We start from the raw sequence: 27,801 nt of genomic DNA on the forward strand, positions 1-27,801 counted from the left end.
TAGATGATGATGTAAAGAGAAATGAATGGAAGATATGCAAAAAAGTAATAATGATAAAGGAAACAGGCCATTGTTAGCTGTTTGTTGGGTGAGAACGAGAAGCTGGTGCAACTTAGGTGGGGGAGGGATGGCGATAGAGGGAATTCAGGGGTTACTTGAAGTTAGAGAAATCGATTATCATACCACTGGGCTGTAAGCTGCTCAAGCGAAATATGAGATGCTGTTCCTCCAATTTGCATTTAGCCTCACTGACGATGGAGGAAGCCTAGGACGGAAAGGTCAGTGTGGGAATGGGAAGGAGAATTAGCAACCGGGAGATCAGGTAGGTCCAGGCGGACTGAGCAAAGGTGTTCAGTGAAACGATCACCCAGTCTAAGTTTGGTCTCGTCAATGTATAGGAGTCCAAATCTTGAGCAATAGATACAGCAGATGAGGTTGGAGGAGGTGCAAGTGCACCTCTGCCCAACCTGAAAGGACTGTCGGGGTCCCTGGATTGAGTCGATGGAGGAGGTATAGGGACAGGTGTTGCAATGCCTGCGGTTGCAGGGGAAGGTACCTGATGGTTTGGGTGGGAAGGTATGAGTTAACCAAGGAGTTGCGGAGGGAACGGTCTCTGTGGAAGGTGCATGGGGTGGAGATGGGAAGATGTGACTAGAGGTGGAATCCCATTGGAGATGGTGAAAATGTTGGAAGATTAATGTGTTGTATGTGACAGCTGATGGGGTGAAAGTTAAGGACTAGGAGGAGGATGTCCCTGTTTTGACTAGGGGGGAGGTGCAGAGCTGCGGGGTACTAAGGGGATATGTGTGAGGGCCTGATCTATGATGCAAGAGGGGAACCCCCGTTCCCTAAAGAATGAGGACATCTCGGATGTTCTAGTATGGAACACCTCATCTTGGGCGCAGATGTGGCGATGTAGGAATTGGAAATTGGGGATAGAGTCTTTGCAGGAAGCAGGTTGGGAGGAGGTGTAGTCGAGATATTCGTGGGAATCAGTCCACAATTTTGATTTTGGTTTATTTCAATTTAGTTTAGTTTATTGTCAAGTATACCGAGCGATGTACAGTGAAAAGGTTTTTGTTGCATGTTATCCAGTCAGCGGAAAGGCTATACATGATTACAATCAAGCCACCCACAGTGTACTAATACAGGATAAAGATAATAATGTTGAGTGCAAGATAAAGTCCGATTAAAGATAGTCTGAGGGTCTCCAATGAGGTAGATGGCAGCTCAGGACCGCTTTCTAGTTGGTGATAGAATACTTCAGTTGCCTGATAACAGCTGGTAAAAAAACTGTCCCTGAATCTAAAGGTATGTGTTTTCACACTTCTGTACTTCTTGCCTGATGAGAGAGGGGAGAAGAGGGATTGTCCAGGGTGATAATCGCCCTTGATTATGCTGATGATCTTGCCGAAGCAGCATGAAGAATAATAGTGCACCATGGCATCCTGTATGCGGAATCTGTCCTCTCCCCAGCTTAAACTATAGGCCTATTCACTTCCACCAGATGCAGCAATTCTGATAATCCTCTTCTTCAGATTATTTTATCCAAATCATCCATCATCTGTCAAAAGGTCGAAATATTTGATTATTTCATTGCTTTCCATTAAATTGTACTTTTTTCATATACAATTTATTTTTGTTTCAATCCAACACATCTGCAATTGCAGATTTACATTTAGCAAAAAACATACTCATCTGGTTTTCTTTTTAAAGGTGCTAGTCCCTATATACATGTTGGAAATAAATTGGGGACCTGGAAACTATTCTTGGATAAATATGAGAAAGAAAGTACACTTCCAAATGTGAAGAATGCAATGGGTATTTTATCTGGATTATTTATTTAAACTTAACAAACTATTCTAAAATGACAAATAGAAAATATACTTGATAAAACATTATAAACCTCTATTTTCTGTGAAATGCTAACAATACAAATTGGTAATTATTTTTAAGGAGTTTTTGTTAGAAGAGTTGATCTGAAAGCTGCAAAAAAATAATCTTGTTACAGATTCAAATTCAATGAGCACCCTTTAGGCATTTGAACACTGCCTGCAAACTTTATTGTCAATTAGGATCTCCAACTACTCAGGGTGACAGTGAGTGAGTTACACTTCAACTTCCTTGTCAAGATGGAGGGACTAACTGATGTTTCATTCTACACACTGGCACAACCTAGCATCTCAAGAATAAATGAAAACTATCCCCCTCAATCATAAGTGTAAGAAAATAGCTGCAGATGCTGGTACAAATCAAAGGTATTTATTCACAAAATGCTGGAGTAACTCAGCAGGCCAGGCAGCATCTCAGGAGAGAAGGAATGGGTGATGTTTCGGGTCGAGACCCTTCTTCAGACTTAATCTTAAAGTCATGGAAAGATCGGATCACAATTCCTGGTTTTATGCTGGTAGATTAAATATAGCACAAAAATACAAACTTTATGACATTTTACAACTCGTTGTAACAAAAGACAGACATATGATTTCTTCCACTTCTTTTGATTAAAATATCTGGAATTTTATACATCTGGCCATATTTTGTGCTTTGTCAGCATAGTTCCATTTCATAACTGTACACCAATTTATATAATTTGTCCTCATTTGTAGATTTAGACTGGATCAATAGTTCCCTCTACTGGACAAACTCCAGTGGCTTTGCTCATGTTACATCGTTGATTAATTCTGACAGAGAGACAGAAGTAAATCAAGGCTTGCAGAATGTGGGGAGCATTAGCTGTCGACTGGATAAGTAACACACTGTATTGGGTTGACATTGAGAAAAATAATGTATGCAATATAATAATAATTGTTTCCTGATAAGTTTTTCAGTTGTTGAAAAGGGCTCCATTATTTGTCAAAGTTGCATTTAGCTTAGGAATAAAACTGGAACCTTTTGTGGTTAATGAACTGCAGAGTTTTTGATTATATCTCAGATAATTTTGCTATTTAAATTTAATTTGACTGTCAGTTCAAGATTAAGTGACTGAAAGTTATTTGTAAACATAACTTTTACATTGGTCGTAGTTGTATGCAGTCACAATAGCACCGACTGTGTCATGGTGTCATACAGCATGGAAACAAGCCATTCAGCCCAACTTGTCCATGGTGACCAAAACACCCTGTCAAAGTTAGTCCCATGTATCTGTATTTGGCCCATAGCCCATTAAACCTTTCCTATTCATATACCTGTCCAAATATCTTTTAACTGTTGTTTTGTCCCTGCCTAAACAGCTTTCTCTGGCCCCAGAGCCCTGGTAATATTTTCATAAATCTTCTCTGTATCCTTTCCCCTTAATGGCATCATTCCTAAGCAGGGTGGCCAAACCTGAACACAATACTCCAAGTACAGCCTCGCCAACATTTTGTACAACTGTAAACATAATGTCCCAACTTTATACTCAATTCTCTGACTGAGGGCCAATATGCCTTTACCATCCGATCTACCCTGTGATGCCACTTTCAGGGAACTATATACTGTACTCATCGATCCCGCTACTCTACAACACTTCTCTGAGCCCTCTCTGGGTTTGACTTCCAAAAATGTAACACCTCATATTTATTTGAATTAAACTCAATTCGTCATTCCTTGGCCCATTTGCCCAACTGATGAAGATTCCACTGTAATTCTAATCATTGATATCACCTATTTAGTCTCATCTGCAAATGTCCTTGTCATGCCCTGTAAATTTGTCTCTATTTGCCCCCTGTCTAGCCTTTGTCACGTACTCCATCCATCTGCCAATGAAAGCCCCCTCACCTGTGTCCATCGATCACTTGCCAGGGTTTGACCTGTCCACACTTCCCTTTTCCAGCTTCCTGCACCCTATTCCAATCAGTCTGAAGACGGGCCCCGACCTGAAATGTCACCTGTCCATTCCCTTCCCAGATGCAGCTTGACTCACTGAGATCCCCCAACATTTTGTCTTTTGCTCAAGACACAGCATCTGTGGTTCCATGAAAATCTACTATATTTTAATACTGAGGTTTTTTTAGTCCGTATTCTTCTCCAGACAATGTGTAAGGTTTCTTTGTTTTTTCTCTTGGATGTGCTTGGGACTGTGAACTCAATTTACCTGACCAAAATCGTGACCCTCAGCTCCATTTTCCCAATTATGTATAATCAGTGTCAAAAACAATTAAACTTTGTATTAGCTTTAGCTCAATGAAGTACTATCTTCAATGCTGCTCACTGTTCTTAAGCAAAATACTTTACATAAATATCTGCAGCTTTAAAAGTAATGATTTTATTTCAATCTTTCAAATAAAGTTGAGCACAATAAAAGAATATGTAAATTGAAATAGTTATAAGATGCACATTGAAGCCACAAAATAAAAATAGTTACAAAGTTGCAGTATATAATGGAAAATAAAAATCCTTCACTTTTCTGAAGGAAACGTTCAGAATTAGTGGAGTAATTGTGGTAATGTCAGCACTTTAAGAAGTGAAAATTATAGCATGAAGCAAAATGCCGTTATGGAAATTACAATTATTAAATCTCAATGCCCAAACATTACATTACTTGCCTAATTTAGATAACTGCTTGATTTGCCATTTGACCCAAAGGAATTTCATTATATTGTTAATGTACTTACTTAAAGCCTCATTAGTCAGGTTAATTTTAAATAAATTTTCAAGTGGCATCTAAGATTTATAAAGCTGAAGTATAAAGATAAATCATCCTGTTAGATTTTGATTATCCATGCATGACTTTAGGCTAACCATTATTTTTACAGTTTGGACTTTTGTTTAATTGTTTTCACTCATGAGTTTTATAATGAATTTACAAGTGTATCTTTCTGCTACAATCTGAGTGCTCTACCTTTATAATAATAAAGTAATTGTTAAAGATACATGCCTAATGATTTGGAAAGAAGGAAACAGTTCCACACCAGTGAGCTTTTTAATGAACTCAGAGTATTTCACATGTAATGGCCAATGAACTATTCTTGAAGTGTGATCACATTGTAATGTAGGAACTTTGGAGACCAATTTAAATGCTGCATGTTTTGCTAAACAGCAACATGATAATGATCTGATAATGAGTTTTCATGATGTTGACTAAGTCATGAATATTGGCTAAGGACATAAGGCATATCATCCTTGATGTTGGAATAGTGCCATAGAATCTCTTAAGTTTACCTTAGAGAACTAACATAGTTTAACATCATGGCCTATTGGAAGATGGGGGTCTCTGATTGTAATATATTCTCTAAATTGGGCAGGAATGGCAGTGCCCATAACTCTAGAGTTGAACCTCAGAACCACAAACATCTGATTCAAAAATTCTCTATTTAAGTTATCACAATTAATGCTGAAATGCAGTTGTATTTTCAAATAGCAACCATTCAAACATGCATTTCATTATGATGTGTATGAGATGCTCTGAAATTTTGCTGTGTTGTGTGTCTTGTGGCACGGTGGCACAGCGGTAGAGTTGCTGCCTTACAGCGAAGGCAGCACCGGAGACTCAGGTTCAATCCTGACCACGGGTGCTGTCTGTACGGAGTTTGTACGTTCTCCCCGTGACCTGCGTGGGTTTTCTCCGAGATCTTCGGTTTCCTCCCACACTCCAAAGATGTGCAGGTATGTAGGTTAATTGACTGGGCAAATGTAAAAAAAAATAAAAAATTGTGCCTAGTGTGTATAGGATAGTGTTAATGTGCGGGGATCGCTGGGCGGCGCGGACCCGGTGGGCCAAAGGGCCTGTTTCCGTGCTGTATCTCTAAAAAAACTCTAAAAATCTTGGCAAGGGATAGCCAGTGTTAACCTACCAACATGGGCAGGGTGAAAGTAAAAAGTAAATCTGCCATTGCTCTGCCTATGTTACCAATACATTTATCATTCTCTATCAACACCACTGACAATGCATGTGACATTTGTGAATGTATTAATCATACCTTTCCCATTTGATTCTAGATTGTTCATGCCCCAGTACCAAACCATGCAATATACAACTTGTACAAAAAAAAACCCAAAGTGACGGTAGAATTCATTGTGTTAGGCAGCATCTGTGGAGGGAATGGACAGCCAGCATCCCCTCCCTTGCCTACAGGGATGTGTACACCATTAAGTCCATTCAGACATCTAATTCTCTTTAGTTCCATTACTTTACCTCCCAAATTCTCCAAGTCCATTCATCTTCTCCAGAATGGATACAGATGAGAAATATTAATTTAGGATCTCACGTACATCCTCTACTTCTACAAATAGATTGTCCCTTTGGTTCCTAGTGGGCCCTATTATTTTTCCCAATTATCTTCTTGCCTATAATTAAACTTTGTAATTTTCCTTAATTTTGCCCATCAGTTGTATTTAATGTCCCTTTTCCATCTTGATCATTTTTCGTTCCCTTAATAACCCTTTTAATGCACCCGTGGAGCCTCTTATTTTCAGTTCCACATTCCTACCATTGCCATTTCTTTTTCTCTTCTCCAACCCTCAAAATTCCTTGACATATGGGGTTCCTAAGGCTTGTAATACTTTCACCCTCACTGGAATCTCCGATGAGAGTCCTTCAATTTGAAAAGTTATGTCTATTTCTTTTTTCCAAAGATGTTATTTCACCTTTCCAGTGTTTCCATCATTTCTGCCTTTTTTTTATGGCGATAGGTTAATTCTACTACTCACTAATTTCTCATTGAATGATACCCATTGGTTGCATTATTTAAAAAGGGTCTCGACCCAAAACATCATCCATTCCTTCTCTCCAGAGATGCTGCCTGGCCCGCTGACTTACTCCAGCATTTTGTGTCTACCTTCGATTTAAACCAGCATTTGAAGTTCTTTCCTACCCATTGGTTGCATGTAGACTAACGTACACAACTGTTCCCGGTCCCACCTGCCGGGTCCTATCTTATGAAATTAGATACATAGATACATAGAAAATAGGTGCAGCAGTAGGCCGTTCAGCCCTTTGAGCCAGAACCGCCATTCAATGTGATCATAGCTGTATCAGTACCCCATTCCTGCCTTCTCCCCATATCCCTTGATTCTGCTAGCACTGAGCTCTATCTACCTCTCTTTTGAATGCACCCAGTGAATCAGCCTCCACTGCCTTCTGAGGCTGAGAGTTCCACAAATTCACAACTCTCTGGATGAATTCTTTTTTCCTCATCTCAGTTCTAAATGGTCTACCCCTTATTCTTAAACTGTGGCTCCTGGTTCTGGACTCCCGCAACATCGGGAACATGTTTCCTGCATCTAGCATGTCCAATCCCTCAATAATTTTATATGTTTCTACAAGATCCCTTCTCATCCTTCTAAATTCCAGTGAATACAAGCCCAGTCATTCTAATCTTTCAATTGAAGGCAATTTTTTCCCAATTCAGGACTTTAAGATCCTGGTCCCTCTCCATAACCTTCTTAAAGCTTGTGGAGTCTCAAAATGCTCTCCCACCAACACGTTTGCTACTTGCCGGGCTACATTCCAAAAGTTAGATCCAGAATTGCCCTTTCTCTGATAGTATAATATACATACTGGCTCAAAAGGTTCTCCTCGGCACATATTAAATATTCTACCCCTCTAATCTTTTCACACTAATGTGATCCCAGTTAATAATGTGCAAGTTAAATCCATCTACCACTATTACCCTGTTATTTTTATATTCTCAATGGTTTCTTTCTTGTCGCATGTACTAGGTACAGTAGAATACATTTTTTGCTAACAGCTCAGCAAGACTTTCCTGGTACTTCTATTTTATAACTTTGATTTATTATACATTATGTACAACTTTCCTTGTTATACAGAACTTACTAATGTGCTTAATCAATGGCTAGATACTCCGCATGCCTTTGGATTCAGAGGAACGCACTAAAGTTAGGGATGTTGCAGGAAAAGTCCAAGACACTCAGCTGGATGCAATTGGGGGATACAGTACATATACTGGACAACACACAGAGTGCAGAATATGCATGCATAAATGGTGAGGAACTGGGCTTGTTTGAAGAGCTGCCTAATTTCTCTGGTAAATAGGTGAAACTCAAACTTCAGAAACTATTTGCAGAGTTTAACCACAAGTGAATTTTTATATACAAGTTATTGGTGTTACTAAATAATGTTGATTTTAGATTTCGGGACTTGCTCTGAATTTTGATATTGGAGTATTGTATTGGCTCACGCAAGACAATACTAGACTTGAAATAAATCAGGCTGATCTTACCAGGAAAAGGTGAGCGAATAAATGGAAAGTCTCAGATAGAGCAGCAAAAATCCAGCATTTTAAAGAACAATCACCTCAAAACTCCTCAAAGTGCTTTATAGTTCATAGTTCTTTAATAATAGAACTATGTCAATGTTGAAACTCAGCACACCTTGAGTTTCCATAAGCAGCAAGTTGATAATTATCGGCTGATCTATTTTGACAATCTTAATGAAGGATAAACATTAGTCAGGACATGAGGAAATTACTTCCACTCTTCTTTAGGTAGCAATATAACATCCTCAATGTCCACCTAAGGCAGCATTCAGGGGTCTTTCTGAAATGCTGCACTGCAAACAATGCAATATTGTAAAGGACAGAAATTTTGACCAAACAGTTAATCAAATACAAGATACCCAAACAAGCTTTTCCTTTTGAAATAAAGTCATGAAGATGTTACTTGAATGTTCGTGGAAGTTAATGAAGTTGATTCGAACTAGATTCAAGGTTAGAATTGAAAGCAAAGCGGTTGGGTACAAAGGTTAGTGTGTCGCTTGCCCATATGAATGTAATGTTACATTAATGTTTTGCATTGATTACAATACAATGGAGCAACAATACATTGATTGTTTTATATGTTAATAACACAGTTGAACATTGTATTTTCAACACACTAAAATTACATTGATAACTCTCACTGAAGTTTTTACCGCGCTTTTTCATGGCACACGAACAGGCAGACAATTAAAAGGATCTTGTCCTGATTCTTTAAAGGCTTCACAACACATACTGCAATACTGTTGTGGATTAAGGAAAATGGGAACTTGCTACAAACCAAATTGTGCATATCTCAGGTGACATGCCTTTTACAGTATTTACTGTGGTGCAGCAGAACTTTCTACCAGGTTAGTTATTATTTTATTCGTTCTGATGTTTCTGTTAATCCACAAGTGATGCAAAGCACATATTAAATTACGTTTTCACCCAACAAACAGCAAATGATGGCCTGTTTCCTTTATCATCATTACTTTTTTGCCTATCTTTCATTCATTGTTTTTATCTCTCTACATCATCGTCCATATCTCTCATATAGTTTCCCTAACTAGTTTGAAGAAGAGTCTCGACCCGAAACTTCACCCATCACTTCTCTCCAGAGATGCTGCCTCAGTTACTACAGCTTTTTATGTCTATCCTCGGTTTAAAAAAGCATCTGCAGTTCCTTCCTACATATTAAATTACCTTGTTATGATGAAAAAAATACATCCCTGTTAAGGAATAATAACTATTAGATATTAATGTGGGCTTGTAAACTAGGAGAAAGATGGTTAATTTTCTGAGATGAATTGAATAGATCATGACGTTGAAACATTTGATATATTAGTTATTGCTGCTTGTTATAAATAAAATCCTCATTGCTTCAAAGTTTATGAGTGCCTATTCTCATTAGTCACACGATGCCTCAATATGAGATGTACTATCAGTTGCATCACTTCTCTTGGGTCTTGGGTTTATCTCAAAACTATTTCAATTTTGTGTTTATCACATTTGGTTTTTAAATTATATTTTCTTTCATTATTGAATTTCACTGTTACATTACTTCATTTTGTTCTGGCCCAGTCCGCATTCTGACAATCAATGCTTCCTTTGTCGAAGAATTCTGGTTCTATGAAAGGAGTGGCAGATTTTGGTTCATTTACTGTTTCAGTTTGGAATATTCTTTACAACTCCTTTTCTAATGGCTGAGCAGCAAGGTTGTTTGAACCAGAACATCTCTAATTTGATTTCCTTGCCAAGATGTAGCCCTTTTTGCTCATGGATGCTGTTCCGTACATGTTAAGAGTGTGCTCGCAATGACTTCTGGCTTAATTGGCATCAAAAGCATTTCTGCTGCAGTTCACCTTTGTGCAGGTAACATTTGCCCGGTGTTGGTTTGCAGCTAATGATACAGGACATGTACTGCTGGCAAAAATAGTTTTGGATGAAACCCATGACCTTTGTTATTAATTTACAAAAGGTCACAGGAGCACAGTTTGGGTATGAGGCAACAATTAAATGATCTGCACTGTTATATTGATATCCTGCATGCACAAACTTTTAAACAATTATTTCAGAATTTATTTATGCATTACTTTTCATTTAGATGCTTTCTATAATTTGCCAGTTGTGGTTCCCTATCCAGTTCCAGTACCTTCATTCCCGGAGGAAATTCCTCTAGAATCTGTATTCAATGGCAGAGGCCAAGGAATGTGAACGATGGTACACTATATTATCAATTTAAATCATAAGCACATGAAAATTGAGGTATTTTCCTTTCGTATTGACTTTTGCTGTATTGTTGACTGAAATATTGATCTTTTACTAAGGCAGATGAATTCCTCTGATAAACAATTGTATATGATACGGTCAATGAAAAAGTCCATGTAAAAGTTAGTAACGATACTTAAGCAATTGGTACTTGATGAGTATAGAAATTATCGTTGAATATGCCCAGACACCACTCATTTTTACCTCTCTTTTGTTTATTTGTTCCAATTACTGTTGTTGTGCAATGTAGCAAAATGTTGTGGATGAACAAAATATTTTCCTGCTTGGTGTTGATAAAGCTCAAATCTATCTTGGACACTCCCGATGCCTGATGCATTCTTGGACAGTTTTTGCATTCAGCCTGACTTTGGCACAAACTTCACACAGCCTGTCCACACCATTGCCAATTCTGTACAGTCTGTCTTGATCCTGGTGCTTACGACTATGACTGTTGCCATATATCCATTATTGTATTTACCAACCCCTGCATCTCCGCCCAGCAGAACCTCCGTCTTATTCTGAACTGCACAATTCTTATCCAATGCTGGATAAGCTATTTCAGTCCCATGTCGCTTTATTATGCCTGTCATAATTTATATACTTCTCTCAGGTCGCCCCTCCAGAGGAAACATTTCAAGTTTGTCCAATCTCTCTTTGTTGGTAATATCCTCCTATCTAGGCAGCATTCTGGTAAACCTCTTCTGCACTCTAACCAAAGCCTCGATATCCTTCCTATAATGGGGCCCCCAAAATTGCACACAATACTCCAGATGCAACCTAACCAAAGTCTTATGAAGCTGTAATCTGACTTCATGACTCATACTCAATACCCCGACTGATGAAATGCACTGAAATGAAGGCGAGTGCTGGCAGTGACTTGGTGACTGCTGGCTGGCTAGATGATCCAGACCATTATTTCTCTATAAAATGGAGCATTTTGCACAAAAATTATTTTGAGTAATGTTTTGTTGAACTTTTTCTAATTCCTTTATATTTCACCCACTTTTAAGTGCAGTAGAACAGTGTAATTTCTTTGTAACACATGTTGTTACTTTTCTAGGTGGAAGGTTTCACAAATGCAGGATCAGGTAGCAGAACATATGTTAGAATGGGAAATACAACAGGTCAGTGAACATATGGGAATAAAAAACACAGTAATTTGATTAATTGTTTTGAACTCTATGCTTGACCAATAGAGATCTGAAATACAAATTTGTAGTAATGAAAATTGCGGAAATAGTTAAAAGCTTGATGAATGGGTTGAAGGTAACTTGTTTATGTGTTAAATGGATCTCCTAACAAGTGCGTATTGTGCAATTTTTTGAGACCAAATCTTTCCAATTCAGTATTGGAGTATCCTGTTCTTTCATGTGTCATTTTCTTCAAATTTTCCCTCAAAGATAATTTAATAAACACAGTATTTTTACTGATACAGTATATTAACCAAAATGCATAAAAATATGAGATCAATACTGAATTTGCTGTCCGAAGTGTTTCTCCTCTAATAATTAAAGAAGGGTTGTTTGAAATTAGCTTTTTTTTAATGGTGGTGGGTTGGGATAATGAAGAGAAATAGAACAATTGAATTATTAACTAGTCGGTTTTCATTATTACTCCTGTTCTTAAAATATCTTCTTAGAAATAATATGTTGAATAGTCTGAAATATGAAAACAAACCATAAATAATAATTGTGTAGTTACAGGTTCAGTGCCGCATCTATTGGCCTTAGAGGGCAGATTGGTCACTCTTTTGTACATGGACATTGGAGAAACCATGCAACAAATGCCAGTTTCTACTGTTACTCGTGTGAATTACAAAATTCAAACACAGAAGAGATATATTCTGTGTTTTAGTAGGATGAGAGGGGATCTTATAGAAACATATAAAATTCTTAAGGGATTGGACAGGCAAAATGCAGGAAAAATGTTCCCGATGTTGGCGGAATCCAGAACCAGGGGTTACAGTTGAAGAATAAGGGGTAGGCCATTTAGGACTGAGATGAGGAAAAACTTTTTCACCCAGAGAGTTGTGAATCTGTGGAAATCTCTGCCACAGGAGGCAGTGGAGGCCAATTCTCTGAATGTTTTCAAGACAGAGTTAGATATAGCTCTTGGAGCTAACTGGAATCAAGGGGGATATGGGTAGAAAGCAGGAATGGGGTACTGAGAGGAAGATGATTGAACTTTATTACCTTCCATCACAGTGAGGAATGTTGAATCCGTTGTGGTGGATGTTTATGTTAAATTTTATTTTATGTGGCTGTGTGTTTTGTTGCTTAGTATGGCTGTATGGAAACTCAAATTTCACTGTACCTTAATTGGTACATGTGACAATAAATTGATCTTGAAATCTTGAAATCTTGATTTTGGATGATCAGCCATGATCATATTGAATGGTGGTGCTGGCTCGAAGGGTCGAATGGCCTACCCCTGCACCTATTTTCTGTGTTTCTATTACTTGACAAAGAACCTGATAATGAGCATTGATTTGGAGGGTAAACACAAAACTCGGGTTCAGTGTCCGAATGGTCTTTGCCCAAGGTTGTGTATTATGAGCTTCAACAGCAACTAATTTAAAGACTTTATATTATTTCAATTTTGTCAACAGCTTATGGAGAATTTTTTCTGCAGTTTTCCCACAGGAACGACTGTTGACTAGTTTGCACAAAAACATTATGTGGTGCTGTATGAACAGGACAGTTCAAACAGTTCAATCTGCTTTCTAGACTACGAATTGAAAGGAGCAAAACTGGAGACATTAATGTCTCGTAGCAAAAATATTTACTCAGTTCAAATGTTTCAAAGGTTTCAAAGATCTTTAATTGTCACATGTACCGATTAAGGTACAGTGATATGCGAATTAACATGCAGCCAAACGAAAAAAAGTAACAAAACATACAACTACATAAAAATTAACATAAACATCCACCACAGCGGATTCCCCACATTCCTCACTGTGATGGAAGACATAAAAGTCCAATCTACTTCCTCTTTATTCTCCCATGGTTGAGACAGTCGAACCATCCGGCAGTCGAAGTCCCTCATCGGGGCGATCGAAACTCCTGTGTTGGGGCGATTGAAACTCCCGTGTCAGGGCGGTCGAAACTCCCGCAGCTTGGAGTTCCCGATGTCGGTCTCTGACCAGAGACCGCGGTCTCCATGATGTTACGTCCACAAGCACCCATGGTTGGAGCTCCGAGGTCGATCCCTGGCAAAGGGATCGCAAACTCAGCGATGTTAAAGTCCCGTAGGAGCTCTCAAAAGTCGGTCACCAGCAAAGGCCGCCAACCCCTCGATGTTAGGCCGCAGCGCGGACGGAAATACGACACGGAAAAAAAATCACATCTCCGTCGAGGTAAGAGATTAGAAAAAGTTTCCTCCAACTCGCCCTCCCCCCATCCCCCACATAAAACAAGCTAAAGAACACTAAAAACATACATTTAATACATACAATTAAAACACAAAGCAGGAAAGGACAGACTGTTGGTGAGGCAGCCATTGCTGGCGCCACCTGGTGGTGTTGATAGTTGCGATTTATCCACAGAAAAGGTATATGTTATAGACCTAAAGAGAATGTAATTCTACTCTAATACCAAGGAATTTGTATTTGGTTGCAGTCATTAATATTGTTCATTTCCCTCCCCATAGAATTCTGTTTTAGATGCAATAATTATATGGTAACTTTAGTGTCATAGGTCATAAGGTACAGGAGTAGAATTAGGCCATTCGGCCCATCAAGACTACTCCACCATTGTCTTTCTCGTCGCACTAACTTCAAGTCATTCTGCAATACATTTAATCCCATATCTCCACTGTCCTCAATGATGGGAAATGACAGAACTAAGATGTTTGTGTAAGTCTGCAGTTTTAAGTTCTATCCAAACAATAAACAATGTTATTAATTTTTCTCCCCGCAGCAGGGATTTGCTCCTCGTAACAAGGATCCCCTCCCCCCCCCCCCCCCCCCCCCCACTTTAACATATTCACAGATTTTGGAGCAACTTGCCTGACTGTACGCTCCAATGCTATTTATTGGATTACACAAGATGCTGATCATTCAATGATTTATATGGCTGATAAATCTTCTGGGAATATTCTGTCTGAATATCAGAGTGCATCTCAGCCGTATTCATGTTGATTCACAGCAGTTAGAAACCACGGGACTTATTAACGAGATTCTACTGCAATGTACATGATTGCCTATCAGCACACTTGATGTTGAATATACAATTGTGTGCAATATGAACACATTTTTACATTTTGATTGTGCTTGAAAATCTTGACATGTTTCTCTGCCTTAGGATTATGGGAGGCATCATAAGTGGTTGGTTATGATAGTACTGGGAAGGAATATTAATCCATATAATGAATAATAAACCCTTTCCCCAAAGTCCTGCTAAGTATATTGTAAAATTGTATCCACACCTATTAAAATGGCTTGCAATTTCCAGATGAAAATGGACCATGTGAAACTCGTGAGATTGCATAGATTTTCTCCAATGTTGTCAAAATGACAATCTGAACATCTGTTTTTCCTTTTAGATCCACAGTGTCTAATACCAAAATCTTACACAAGTGCACCTGCAATGTTAAATAAATCAGCTACCAGCCTAATTATTCACATTCCACCCATGGAGTTCCCTCTGGTATGCTCTGAGATTAGCAAACCCATCCTTACATATATTTTGCATTATGCAATCTTGCATAATAGTGAAATCAATGCCAACTGTACTCATGGAATTGAGAGTAGACACAAAATGCTGGAGTAAAAGGTACTCCAGCATTTTGAGTCTACCTTTGATTTAAATCAGGATCTGCAGTTCTTTCCTACTCGTACTCATGGAATTGCCTGTTATAGAAAGGTAAACAAATTGAGAAATATAAATCAGATTATCTTTATTTATTATTTACGTGTTTTATATATTTTGATGATATCATATATTGGTGTAAATTTACAAAATCAGTGCAAAATAAGTTTTTTTCGGAGTAGAGTCCCCATTGAGATCCCATTTTAAGAATTGAAATATAGCAACAAAGGGGATCAATGACTAGCAGTTTGTTTAATACATTTAAAAAATATTGCTTGAAGAATGTGCCTTTGCAGACATCAAATGTATTGATCGGGAACATTTGCGAGCTTTTAACAGCATCACAAAAATAAATTAATGTCACTTGGGACAGCCATTTACTCAGTGTGCTTTTGTCCCTGATGTACATTAGTTTGGAGCCTATTATCTTTGCTGAATGATTTAGTTTAAATTATTTCTTATGATGAAAATATTTTAGTTGCTATCTGCCTTCAAAAAGGGACATTTATAAAAGTTATCAATTTGTGACATAAAGTAACAGAATTAATTTGAACATAAGCAAAATTGGTCAGTAAAGTTCATAAAAAAGCACATTGCAGTGCTGTTGTTTAAGTGATTGCCGTACCTTGCCAGACATTTAGCCAATCAAATGTAATCAGAGATAGACTATTCTGAAGAAGGGTTCCGACCCAAAACGTCACCTACTCCTTTTCTCTAGAAATGCTGTCTGACCTGCTGAGTTCCTCCAGCATATTGTGTCTATCTTCGGTATAAACCAGCATCTGCAGTTCCTCCCCACAAACATAATCAGAGCATCTCGTCCCCACTCCAATGCTGCATTTGGTTCTTGTTTATTATTGTCATGTGAACTGGGATACAGTAAAAAACTTTATTTTGCATGCAAATCATACTATTCAAGAGTACATCAGTGCAAAAAGAGGAAGGAAGCAGAGCGCAGAATACCGTTTATAGCATACGTATAGTGTCACCAAGATTTATTGCTCTAAATAAAAGTATCCTTTCGATATTGAGCTTAATATTTTTATATTAAACTCTTTTCAGGAAGATTTATAAAAATCTCTTGTCATTGCATTCCTGAACTTATTCTCTGCTGGATTGCTCTGTGGTCTTTGCTAAGTAGCCATCTACGGCCTAACCATAATGAAACATCATGAACTTGAGTTTGACCCTGTTGAGAAATGTTGGTAGGTTCAAATCAGACTCAAACATTTAATGTTCCTCAGCAGGTGCCAGCAAATGCAGAAGGCTCAAACTTGCTGGCTGAATACTACCAGATGTTTTGTAGCTTGGCTCCTAACAGCAAAGCATAAACTTGCTGGCTTTCCCGCCAGTTCTATGGAGGGACTGTGCCAAGTTGAATCAGGGGCAGGATTTGTGAGCCCTCTCACTTGAATGGAGATTTTACGGGTAGAACAATAAAAAAAAGTAACAACTTTCTAAAGCTGAGGGCAAGGCCTTTCCATCTGTAAGAGTTTTATTGAGTGATCTGCCCACTTGATCCGATTACATTGTACAAGGCACTGCATCATTGAGACCATACTTAAAGCGACCTGCACACAATCCCCATAAAATTCAGTCTTACACGTTTCCATTGAGTAAGTGTACAAACTCAGGTCTGCTCTGAATTTGTCCCACTGCCCTCCAGCTCTTCACCTCCCCCCCCCCCCACGTTCAGTCTGAAGAAGGGTCCCGCTCGTTCAGTCTGAAGAAGGGTCTCGATCCGAAAAGTCACCCATCCTTTTCTCCAGAGATGCTGCCTGACCCGCTGAGATACTCCAGCACTTTGTATCTTTCCCGCTCACACTGTTCCATATATAGAGTGCTCTCTGAGCTGAAAATCCATGCCTAAAATTCCTCCTGTGAGATGAAGCACTCCAATCAGTGATTTGCCATTGGTATTCTGAGGCCCTGACTCCAGAGTGGCTCAATGGACTTCGGCAGGTCACTGCTGTCAAATTCCCTTTACACTGTTTTTAAATGTCACTGATTGTCCAAGACATTTAAAAACGACTCAAGTTGATCTATATAATTAAAGAAAGGTAAAGTTAAGATAATTAGAACATTCAAATGGTATCAAACCCTTAACGATGAAATAAATATTTGAAAGAAATAGAGCTGTAATACTTACACCAGTCAGCCTGAAATAAGATTCAGCCTGAGAAGGGTCTCGACCCGAAAGGCCACCCATTCCTTCTCTCCAGAGATGCTGCCTGTCCCGCTGAGTTACTCCAGCATTCTGTGTCTATCTTCGGTTTAAACCAGCATCTGCAATTCCTTCCGACACAAAAGATTGAGGGGCCAACTGCAAGGTGCATCCGGTCTCTCTCCTTCAAATGGCAGTGCTCCACTTCTGGGTTTAATGAGTTGAGTCTGGTATTGGCATAGGAGTTTGAAGAAAGCTAATGAGTTGCCACAGAACCACTGGCTACATGTCATCATCATATCATATCATATATATACAGCCGGAAACAGGCCTTTTCGGCCCTCCAAGTCCGTGCCGCCCAGCGATCCCCATACATTAACACTATCCTACACCCACTAGGGACAATTTTTTTTAAACATTTACCCAGCCAATTAACCTACATACCTGTACGTCTTTGGAGTGTGGGAGGAAACCGAAGATCTCGGAGAAAACCCACGCAGGTCACGGGGAGAACGTACAAACTCCTTACAGTGCAATTAGTTGATTTTCCAATTGGTTGTTTTTCAAATGAGAACTTAAACATACAACAGTACAGCATAAGAACAAACCCTTCAGTCCAGAATGTGTGTGCTGAACATGACGCCCTCTCCCCTCTCCCATCAGGCTTCTCCCCTCTCCCATCAGGCTTCTCCTCTCTCCCATCAGGCTTCTCCCCTCTCCCATCAGGCTTCTCCCCTCTCCCATCAGGCTTCTCCCCTCTCCCATCAGGCTTCTCCCCTCTCCCATCAGGCTTCTCCCCTCTCCCATCAGGCTTCTCCTCTCTCCCATCAGGCTTCTCCTCTCTCCCATCAGGCTTCTCCCCTCTCCCATCAGGCAAAAGGTCTAGAAGTATGAAAACGCACACCACCAGGTTCAGGGACAGTTTCTTCCCAGCTATTATCAGGCAACTGAATCATCCTACCACAACCAAAGAGCAGTGCTGAACTACTATCTGAACCTCTTTGATGACCCTCAGACTATCTTTGATCGGACGTTGCTGGCTTTACCTTGCACTATTTGAGTGCAATTTAACTTGCACTAAACGTTATTCATGTATCTAATCTATACATTCTAAATGGATCGATTGTATTCATGTATTGTCTTTCTGCTGACTGGTTAACATGCAACAAAAGCTTTTCACTGTACCTCGGTACATGTGACAATAAATTAAACTGAACTGATGCAATGTACACAATAAAACCTCATTGGAGCTCACTTACAATGGTTACTAATATTCAGCTGCTGATGAGCTATAGTATAGGGTCAACATATATGCTGAAATTTTTAGAAATAAACATTGTAGTTCTTGGCAGATAGCTGTTTACTCGGATAGTTAGGAGGAAACAATGATGCAAAAATGAGTGAGCTTGACGTTGCTTTCTTAAAAAGTTTAAAGTGGAATATTTTCCAGGCTCTGTTGAATGTGACAACTAAAAGAATTATCCTCATTGTTTTCTAACTAGTTTTTCCCGCATTCTGCTGGATGTACAATTAAAAATACTGAACTAATGTCAATGAAAAAGCAGGCAATTTTGAGAAAAGAAATGATACTGTGTTAGTCAGGAAGTGGTTGTCGTGTGGAAATACGTAATTGCACCCTGGAAACAGCACATTAAAAATGGCTCAGTGGTTCAATTCTTCTTTGTTCTCTCTTTTTTGAAATGGGAAGTGCAGACAAACATAATGGAGCTGAAAGGATTGCAGTCTTACACCCGATACCTCATGCAGGTTTCAGTGAAAAATCATTATGGAGACATGTCAAAGAATCTGGGGCTACCAGCAATAAACATGACATGGATTGGAATTGATATTTTATGGACTGATTGTATAATCTAACGCACTACAAATGTAATTAAATAATTTCCAATGTACTGGATTTTAATTGCACGTGAAATAAGTCTGTTGTGTCATGGAGCCATACAGAGTTATTTCTTTGTGTTAAAGGGAACTGCAGATGCTGGTTTACACCGAAGATGGACACTAAATGCAGGAGTAACTCAGCATGTCTGGATAGAAGGAATGGGTGATGTTTTGGGTTGAGGCCCTGCTTCAGACCTGAAGAAGAAGGGTTTCGACCTGAACCGTCACATATTCCTTCTTTCTAGAGATGCTGCCTGTCCTGTTGAGTTGCCCCAGCATTTTGTGTCTTCACTTCTTTGTGTCAGTACTTTAACATTCCTTTTGAAACAAATAAGACACTGTGCAGCTGCAGCTCATCTTTTTATTGTATAGTTTGAAATATAATGTAATTGTAATTGAAATGTAAATTTTAAATGTAATTGAACTTTTTAAAATTTAAAGTTTAACAGGCATTAGATGTTATTTTTCTCCCAATGTCCTCTGGAGCTAATTTTCTTTTGGCATTCCTTTGGCTCTTGATGACCATTGCAATGAAGAATTTTGGAGAATTGAAAACAGCATGTTTGATATTTTTATGGCTTTATTAGAGTCATGCCTGGTATCATTTTGAATTTGTTCTCCTTGAAAGGGCCATCAGTTTTACTTCAGAAACAAGTATCTGCAGATGCTGGTTTACAAAATAAATCACATAAAGTTCTGGGATAAGTGAGCAAGTCAGGCAGCATCTCTGGAGAACATAGGTGATGTTTCGGATTGGGACCCTACTTAGAAACATAGAAACATAGAAAATAGGTGCAGGAGTAGGCCATTTGGCCCTTTGAGCCAGCACTGCCATTCAATATAATCATGGCTGATCATCCGAAATCAATACCCCGTTCCTGCTTTCTCCGCCTATCCCTTGATTCCATTAGGCCTAAGGGCTAAATCTAACTCTCCCTTGAATACATCCAGTGAATTGGCGTCCACTGCCTTCTGTGTCAGAGAATTCCACAGATTCACAACTCTCTGGGTGAAAAAGTTTTTTCCTCATCTCAGTCCTAAATGGCCGAGCCCTTGTTCTTGAACTGTGACACCTGGTTCTGGACTCCCCTAACATCGGGAACGCTTTTCCTGCACTAGCCTGTTCAATCCCTTAAGAATGTTAAGGGAATGTTTCTATAAGATCCCCTCTCAACCTCTCATCCTCCTTGGTGAGAGAATGGGTCGACTGGGCTTGTATTCACTGGAATCTAGAATGATGAGATCTTATAGAAACATAAAATTCTTAAAGGATTGGAATAAAGCAAGGCAAGTGACAGGGGACACAGGTGAAGGTTTGTTTTATTAACACATAGGTGGACAAAGGCCAGCGATGGAAAGAAGGCAAAAGACCCACCAAGACTGCGCCGACCAATGATCACACGTACACTCGTTCTATTCTACACATCAGGGACAATTTACAGAAGCTAATTATCCTACCAACCTGTGAACGTTTTTGGAATGTGAGAGGAAACCGGAACACCCGGAGAAAAGCCAAGCACTCACAGGGAGAATGTACAAACTCTGTACAGACAGCACCCATGGTCAGGATCGACCCTGGATCTCTAGCGTTGTGAGGTAGCAGCTCTACTGCTGCGTGACTTTGGTGCACACAATGCTTTTAGTTCTTAATTTTGGTAATTTGTAAATGGCCTCTTTGCCAATGAGAAGACATTCTGCTAACCGAGAAATTGTTTGTTTTAAAAAATATATATATTTTTAAAATTTTTATTTTTAAGTTTTACAGAACGTTTTAAAACAAGTCATCCCTCCCAACCCCCCTCCCACATCCCTCCCCCTGAATTAATCCTTAATAAGAAAAAGAAAGGAAAGATAAAGAAAACAGAGAGATTGCCTGGGTGGTGGAAGTTCTGAACACGCTCCATGGAATTCCAATCAGAATAAACTATTTATGTATATGTGCTTTTCACCCAAAAGGACCAACGAGAATATCAGCAACTCTTCTATGTGTATAGACCCATCTTTTGTAAATAAGGGTGCCAAATATTAAAAAACATATCATATTTGTTCCTTAAGTTATAAGTAATATTTTCAAGTGGGATACAATTAGAAATTTCATTATTCCAACGGTCCATGTTTAAATAGGAATCTGATTTCCAAGTAACTGCGATAGATTTTTTGGCTACTGTTGGTGAAAGATTCAGCTGAAGTGAAACTGTCTTACAAGAAACATTTCAGACTCCTCAGTCTCGTCGTCGTCTTTCAATTGGAAACACATCGGCAACAATTTTCTGGCACAAATTTGTCAAATAAAATTAGATTCTAAAAAAAGGCAGATGCTGGAAATCTGAGACAAAAACGAAATGCTGGAAACATTCATTCAGCAGCATCAGTGGAAAGTGAAACAGATAATATTTCAGGACCTTGACATCAACACATCCTTAAGCAATGAAAATGATTTTCATCAGAGAATATTGTATTCACCTGTCATACATTGCAAGACAGTGTCTAAGACATGAAATAGTAACTATTTCTCTTTCCACAGATGCTGCCTGACCTGCTGAGTATTTTAAATGTTTTCCATTTGTATTATTGAACAATATGTTGGAAAAGGAATTATTACAACCATAAGCGAGACGATTGGGAATGTTGGTAACAGACAGAATAGCCTTGTACTCAATATACACAATGGGAAGGGATGCATAACCTTGATCACACTTCAAAAATTGGGTATTAAAAAAATTGTTTGTACCAGTTCAGCACATTTAAGTTACGAATGAGAACTGAGACCTGTACAAAAGGCCCAGCGTTACAACAATTCAGGCAATGGAAATTCGGCCTCAAATCACATCCAAAAATCTGGGATGTGCAATTAAAATTCTCTCTCACAAAATTAATGTTGAAAGGTAAATAAATAATCACAAAATGGTATTGTTAATGGTGCATTTCTTAACACGTACACAGATGTTGCGGCAATGCATTACAGATAATTTCGATGTGGACCGTTTTCTTGGATTACGCTCCCAAATAATGTGGGGTTGTCTATATTTGTACTCTGTTCTACATGCTAAATCAAAGTCCATTCTGTGTTTGGATTTTGTATTGCTAATTATAATGATAAACTCTTGTCAGTTTTCAATACTGAGGGCTAATCATGGCCCTCAAACTGAGGTCAAGTCAATTGGGTTGAATTGCAACTGGAACGATGTGCCCATTATACACAATTTTTAACATTTTTACTCTTGGTTTTTTACATTTAAATACAAACATTTTTGCAGGAATTCCAAAAATGAGACAGACCAGCAGAGATTCAACACTTGGGACAAATGGATTACTCTGTATCAAGGGCCTTGCAGTAACACTATCTGTTCTGGGAATAACCAACACTACAATGGGTTTTATTACATGATAGTTGTGGCAGTCAATGGCATTGGCATGGGTGAATTCAGCGACATACAGTAAGTGGGGAATCATCATGAAGATTTACAGTGAAAAACGTTACAGCATTTTATTTTTCAAGCAACCTTAACAATTTGTAAAGAACTCATTTAATAAATTCTTAAGATTAGTTAAAAATTTAAGTGCTTCGTTTAGAGCATTTTATGGTTGTTAAATTGTGCAAACTATTTAAAATTATTTATAGATAAAATATCAAGTATCTGGTTGTGGAATCTTGCGTGGTTATTTTTATTGGATCACTTTAGAATTATTTTGGATTTTGCATGTTGTAACCATTCACAGACATCTGTCAGTGTCTCTTAAATCAAAAGGCATAGTTTGAAGAAAATCTGGAATTCACTATATGAGGAACTGTCGATATACAGTAAACACACCTTAGCTTTAATCAGTACATCAAACTGCTGTGTACTGTGTGATCTTGCATATATTTGTAATGGTGATTAGTGTCCGGGATTAGTAATGCCGGGGAGCTTTGGTTTTATAAGAATTATATTGGTTCTGAGATTTGCAGACTATGTCAGTGATTACATGGTCGAAGATCGAGGTTGTCAGTACTGAAATGTTTCCATTTTTGAAAACTGGTTAAAACTATATAATTCCAAAAATTATTACTGATAGTCATAACACGTGAATATTTTATATCCTGACCCTTTGTTTTCTTCACAAAGGCTTTAACATTGTTTCTGTAAATAGTTGAAAGACTATTTTAAAAAAAAATCAGCGGAAAATATCGCAAAGACACGGCAAACAAATTTCAAGGCATAAATGGAATTTTATTTTCACGTTTTTCCCATAAATATTTCGGAAGGAAAAGGTGGTTTAAACTTTTGACGTGTGTTGTGCCAATCCATATTTCTGTGAAATCAAAGTCATTTTCCTTATTCGAACATAGTTGCTGTGCTCAAAGAGTATTCTTCCATTTCACCATTGCTATGCAAATGGGAACAAAATTGGATCTAGGTTTGTGGAAGTGAGGGTAGGAGGGGGGGGGGGGGGGGGGCAACCATTTTGGAAAAATGGGTGAAACAAACCCAGGGCTGGGACAGCAGTCAGAGGACTTGGACAGGGCACCAAGGGTCAGGATGTTGCTGAAGCTGGAGGTGAGACTGAATAGTCTAGGGCTGTTTGACCAAGAGCAAAGGAGGCCGAGAGGAGATCTTATAGACATTTATTAAATCATGAGAAGCATAGATAAGGTGAATGATACTTTTGCCAGAGTTGGGAAGTCTAAAACTTGAGGGCATGAATTTAAAGGGGAAAGATTTAAAAGAGACATGTAGCATTTTCTGACTGTGGTAGAAATATGGAAGAGGAAGTGGTGGAGGCAGATAAATTAAATGACAATGTTTAAAAGACACTTGGGCAGGTATGTTAATAGGAAAGATCAAATGAGGACAAATGGGACTAGCTCGGGTAGCTCCTTTGTCAACATGGGTGAGTTGGAATGATTGGCCTGTTGCTGTACTGTGTGCCTAATGCTATGACTCCAAGAGCGGAAGAGGATGGATGGGGGTCAAAGTTACAAAGAGGTGTGGAAAGTTTGAGATGTAATGGACTTGCTCATTACCAGTTGGGGAGCACAACATGATCAGTTTTCTAATGAAATTCTATTGAGTCTTGCACATAAATGTTGAATCAGTATGGATAGAAATGAGAAATTGTAAGGGTAAAAAGACCCTAATGGGAGTTATCTATAGGCCCCCAAACAGTAGCCTCGACATAGGGTGCAAGTTGAATCAGGAGATAAAATTGGCGTGTCAAAAATGTAATGCTACGGTGGTTATGGGAGATTTCAACATGCAGGTAGACTGGGAAAATCAGGTTGGAAATGGACCCCAGGAAAGAGAGTTTGTAGAGTGCCTTCGAGATGGATTCTTAGAACAGCTTGTACTGGAGCCTACCAGGGAGAAGGCAATTCTGGATTTAGTGTTGTGTAATGATCCTGATCTGATAAGGGGACTAGAGGTAAAAGAGCCATTAGGAGGCAGTGATCACAACATGATAAGTTTTACTCTGCAAATGGAAAGGCAGAAGGGAAAATCGGAAGTGTCGGTATTACAGTATAGCAAAGGGGATTACAGAGGCATGAGGCGGGAGCTGGCCAAAATTGATTGGAAGGAGGCCCTAGCAGGGAAGACGGTAGAACAGCAATGGCAGGTATTCCTGGGAATAATGCAGAGGTTGCAGGATCAATTTATTCCAAAGAGGTGGAAAGACTCTAAGGGGAGTAAGAGACACCTGTGGCTGACGAGGGAAGTCAGGGACAGCATAAAAATTAAGGAGAGGAAGTATAACATAGCAAAGAAGAGTGGGAAGACAGAGGATTGGGACTCTTTTAAAGAGCAACAAAAGTTAACTAAAAAGGCAATACGGGGAGAAAAGATGAGGTACGAGGGTAAACTAGCCAATAATATAAAGGAGGATAGCAAGAGTTTTTTTAGGTACGTGAAGAGGAAAAAAATAGTCAAGGCAAATGTGGGTCCCTTGAAGACAGAAGCAGGGGAATTTATTATGGGGAACAAAGAAATGGCAGACGAGTTAAACCGTTACTTTGGATCTGTCTTCACTGAGGAAGATACACACAATCTCCCAAATGTTCTAGGGGCCGGAGAACCTAGGGTGATGGAGGAACTGAAGGAAATCCACATTAGGCAGGAAATGGTTTTGGGTAGACTGATGGGACTGAAGGCTGATAAATCCCCAGGGCCTGATGGTCTGCATCCCAGAGTACTTAAGGAGGTGGCTCTAGAAATAGTGGAAGCATTGGAGATCATTTTTCAATGTTCTATAGATTCAGGATCAGTTCCTGTGGATTGGAGGATAGCAAATGTTATCTCACTTTTTAAGAAAGGAGGGAGAGAGAAAACAGGTAATTATAGACCAGTTAGTCTGACATCAGTGGTGGGGAAGATGCTGGAGTCAATTATAAAAGACGAAATTGCTGAGCATTTGGATAGCAGTAACGGGATCATTCCGAGTCAGCATGGATTTACGAAGGGGAAATCATGCTTGACAAATCTACTGGAATTTTTTGAGGATGTAACTAGGAAAATTGACAAGGGAGAGTCAGTGGATGTGGTGTACCTCGACTTTCAGAAAGCCTTCGACAAGGTCCCACATAGGAGATTAGTGGGCAAAATTAGGGCACATGGTATTGGGGGTAGGGTACTGACATGGATAGAAAATTGGTTGACAGACAGAAAGCAAAGAGTGGGGATAAATGGGTCCCTTTCGGAATGGCAGGCAGTGACCAGTAGGGTACCGCAAGGTTCGGTGCTGGGACCCCAGCTATTTACGATATACATTAATGACTTAGACGAAGGGATTAAAAGTACCATTAGCAAATTTGCAGATGATACTAAGTTGGGGGGTAGTGTGAATTGTGAGGAAGATGCAATAAGGCTGCAGGGTGACTTGGACAGGTTGTGTGAGTGGGCGGATACATGGCAGATGCAGTTTAATGTAGATAAGTGTGAGGTTATTCACTTTGGAAGTAAGAATAGAAAGGCAGATTATTATCTGAATGGTGTCAAGTTAGGAGGAGGGGGAGTTCAACGAGATCTGGGTGTCCTAGTGCATCAGTCAATGAAAGGAAGCATGCAGGTACAGCAGGCAGTGAAGAAAGCCAATGGAATGTTGGCCTTCGTAACAAGAGGAGTTGAGTATAGGAGCAAAGAGGTCCTTCTACAGTTGTACCGGGCCCTGGTGAGACCGCACCTGGAGTACTGTGTGCAGTTTTGGTCTCCAAATTTGAGGAAGGATATTCTTGCTATGGAGGGCGTGCAGCGTAGGTTCACTAGGTTAATTCCCGGAATGGCGGGACTGTCGTATGTTGAAAGGCTGGAGCGATTGGGCTTGTATACACTGGAATTTAGAAGGATGAGGGGGGATCTTATTGAAACATATAAGATAATTAGGGGATTGGACACATTAGAGGCAGATAACATGTTCCCAATGTTGGGGGAGTCCAGAACAAGGGGCCACAGTTTAAGAATAAGGGGTAGGCCATTTAGAACGGAGATGAGGAAGAACTTTTTCAGTCAGAGGGTGGTGAAGGTGTGGAATTCTCTGCCTCAGAAGGCAGTGGAGGCCAGTTCGTTGGATGCTTTCAAGAGAGAGCTGGATAGAGCTCTTAAGGATAGCGGAGTTAGGGGGTATGGGGAGAAGGCAGGAACGGGGTACTGATTGAGAGTGATCAGCCATGATCGCATTGAATGGCGGTGCTGGCTCGAAGGGCTGAATGGCCTACTCCTGCACCTATTGTCTATTGTCTATTGTCTATTGTAAGGATTTCTCTAGCAGTCTTGCCCCGGTGTATTGTTCTTTTAAAAGTTGCAGATTTTTTTTTAAGAAAGACTAAGTTTTGTAATCTATTCAAAGGCTGATCTGATCATTTTGCTTCATAATGGAAATATTTATAACATTGTTTACAAAAGTATTCATATTTCTCAAACATACTGGTGCATGTTTTGTCTACATTTTAATCCAGTGAATGTGTTTCCGTTTAAAACGACTTTATTGCATTAGAGAGGTATGTCGAGTTTGTGTATGCAAAAGTGACATAAGCAAATCTGATATTGAAAAGATTTGTATAAACTATCTAAACAATATTTCAAGAAAGCCTAATAGAAACCTTGTCGCGCTCATACTTGGATCGGCCTGTATTATAGTTATAATGGCTGCCTTCTGCACATCGAGAGCAGCCTATGGTGCGTTTACAAATTGTTCTAATTTGAAGATGACATATTCTGTAGAAGATCAAGTGACTCACCCTTTGGTATTTTTAAAAAATTGTCACATGTACTGAAATACAGTGAAAACCTTTGTATGCTATCGAGGCAAATCATACTATATATGATTACGTTCAAACCATACGAGAGTACAACAGGTCAGTGCAAAAAGTGAAAGAAAACAGAATGACAAATGTAATTTTACGGTCACAGAAAATGCAGGTTAAAAGAAAGTACAAGGGTCACAACCATTGTAGATTGGGAATTGGGTGTACATCCTTCGCTTATGGGAGGTCTGTTCAATGGTCTGGCAAAACAGG

Source organism: Rhinoraja longicauda, chromosome 12 (assembly GCF_053455715.1).
Source record: "Rhinoraja longicauda isolate Sanriku21f chromosome 12, sRhiLon1.1, whole genome shotgun sequence".
NCBI lineage: Eukaryota > Metazoa > Chordata > Chondrichthyes > Rajiformes > Arhynchobatidae > Rhinoraja > Rhinoraja longicauda.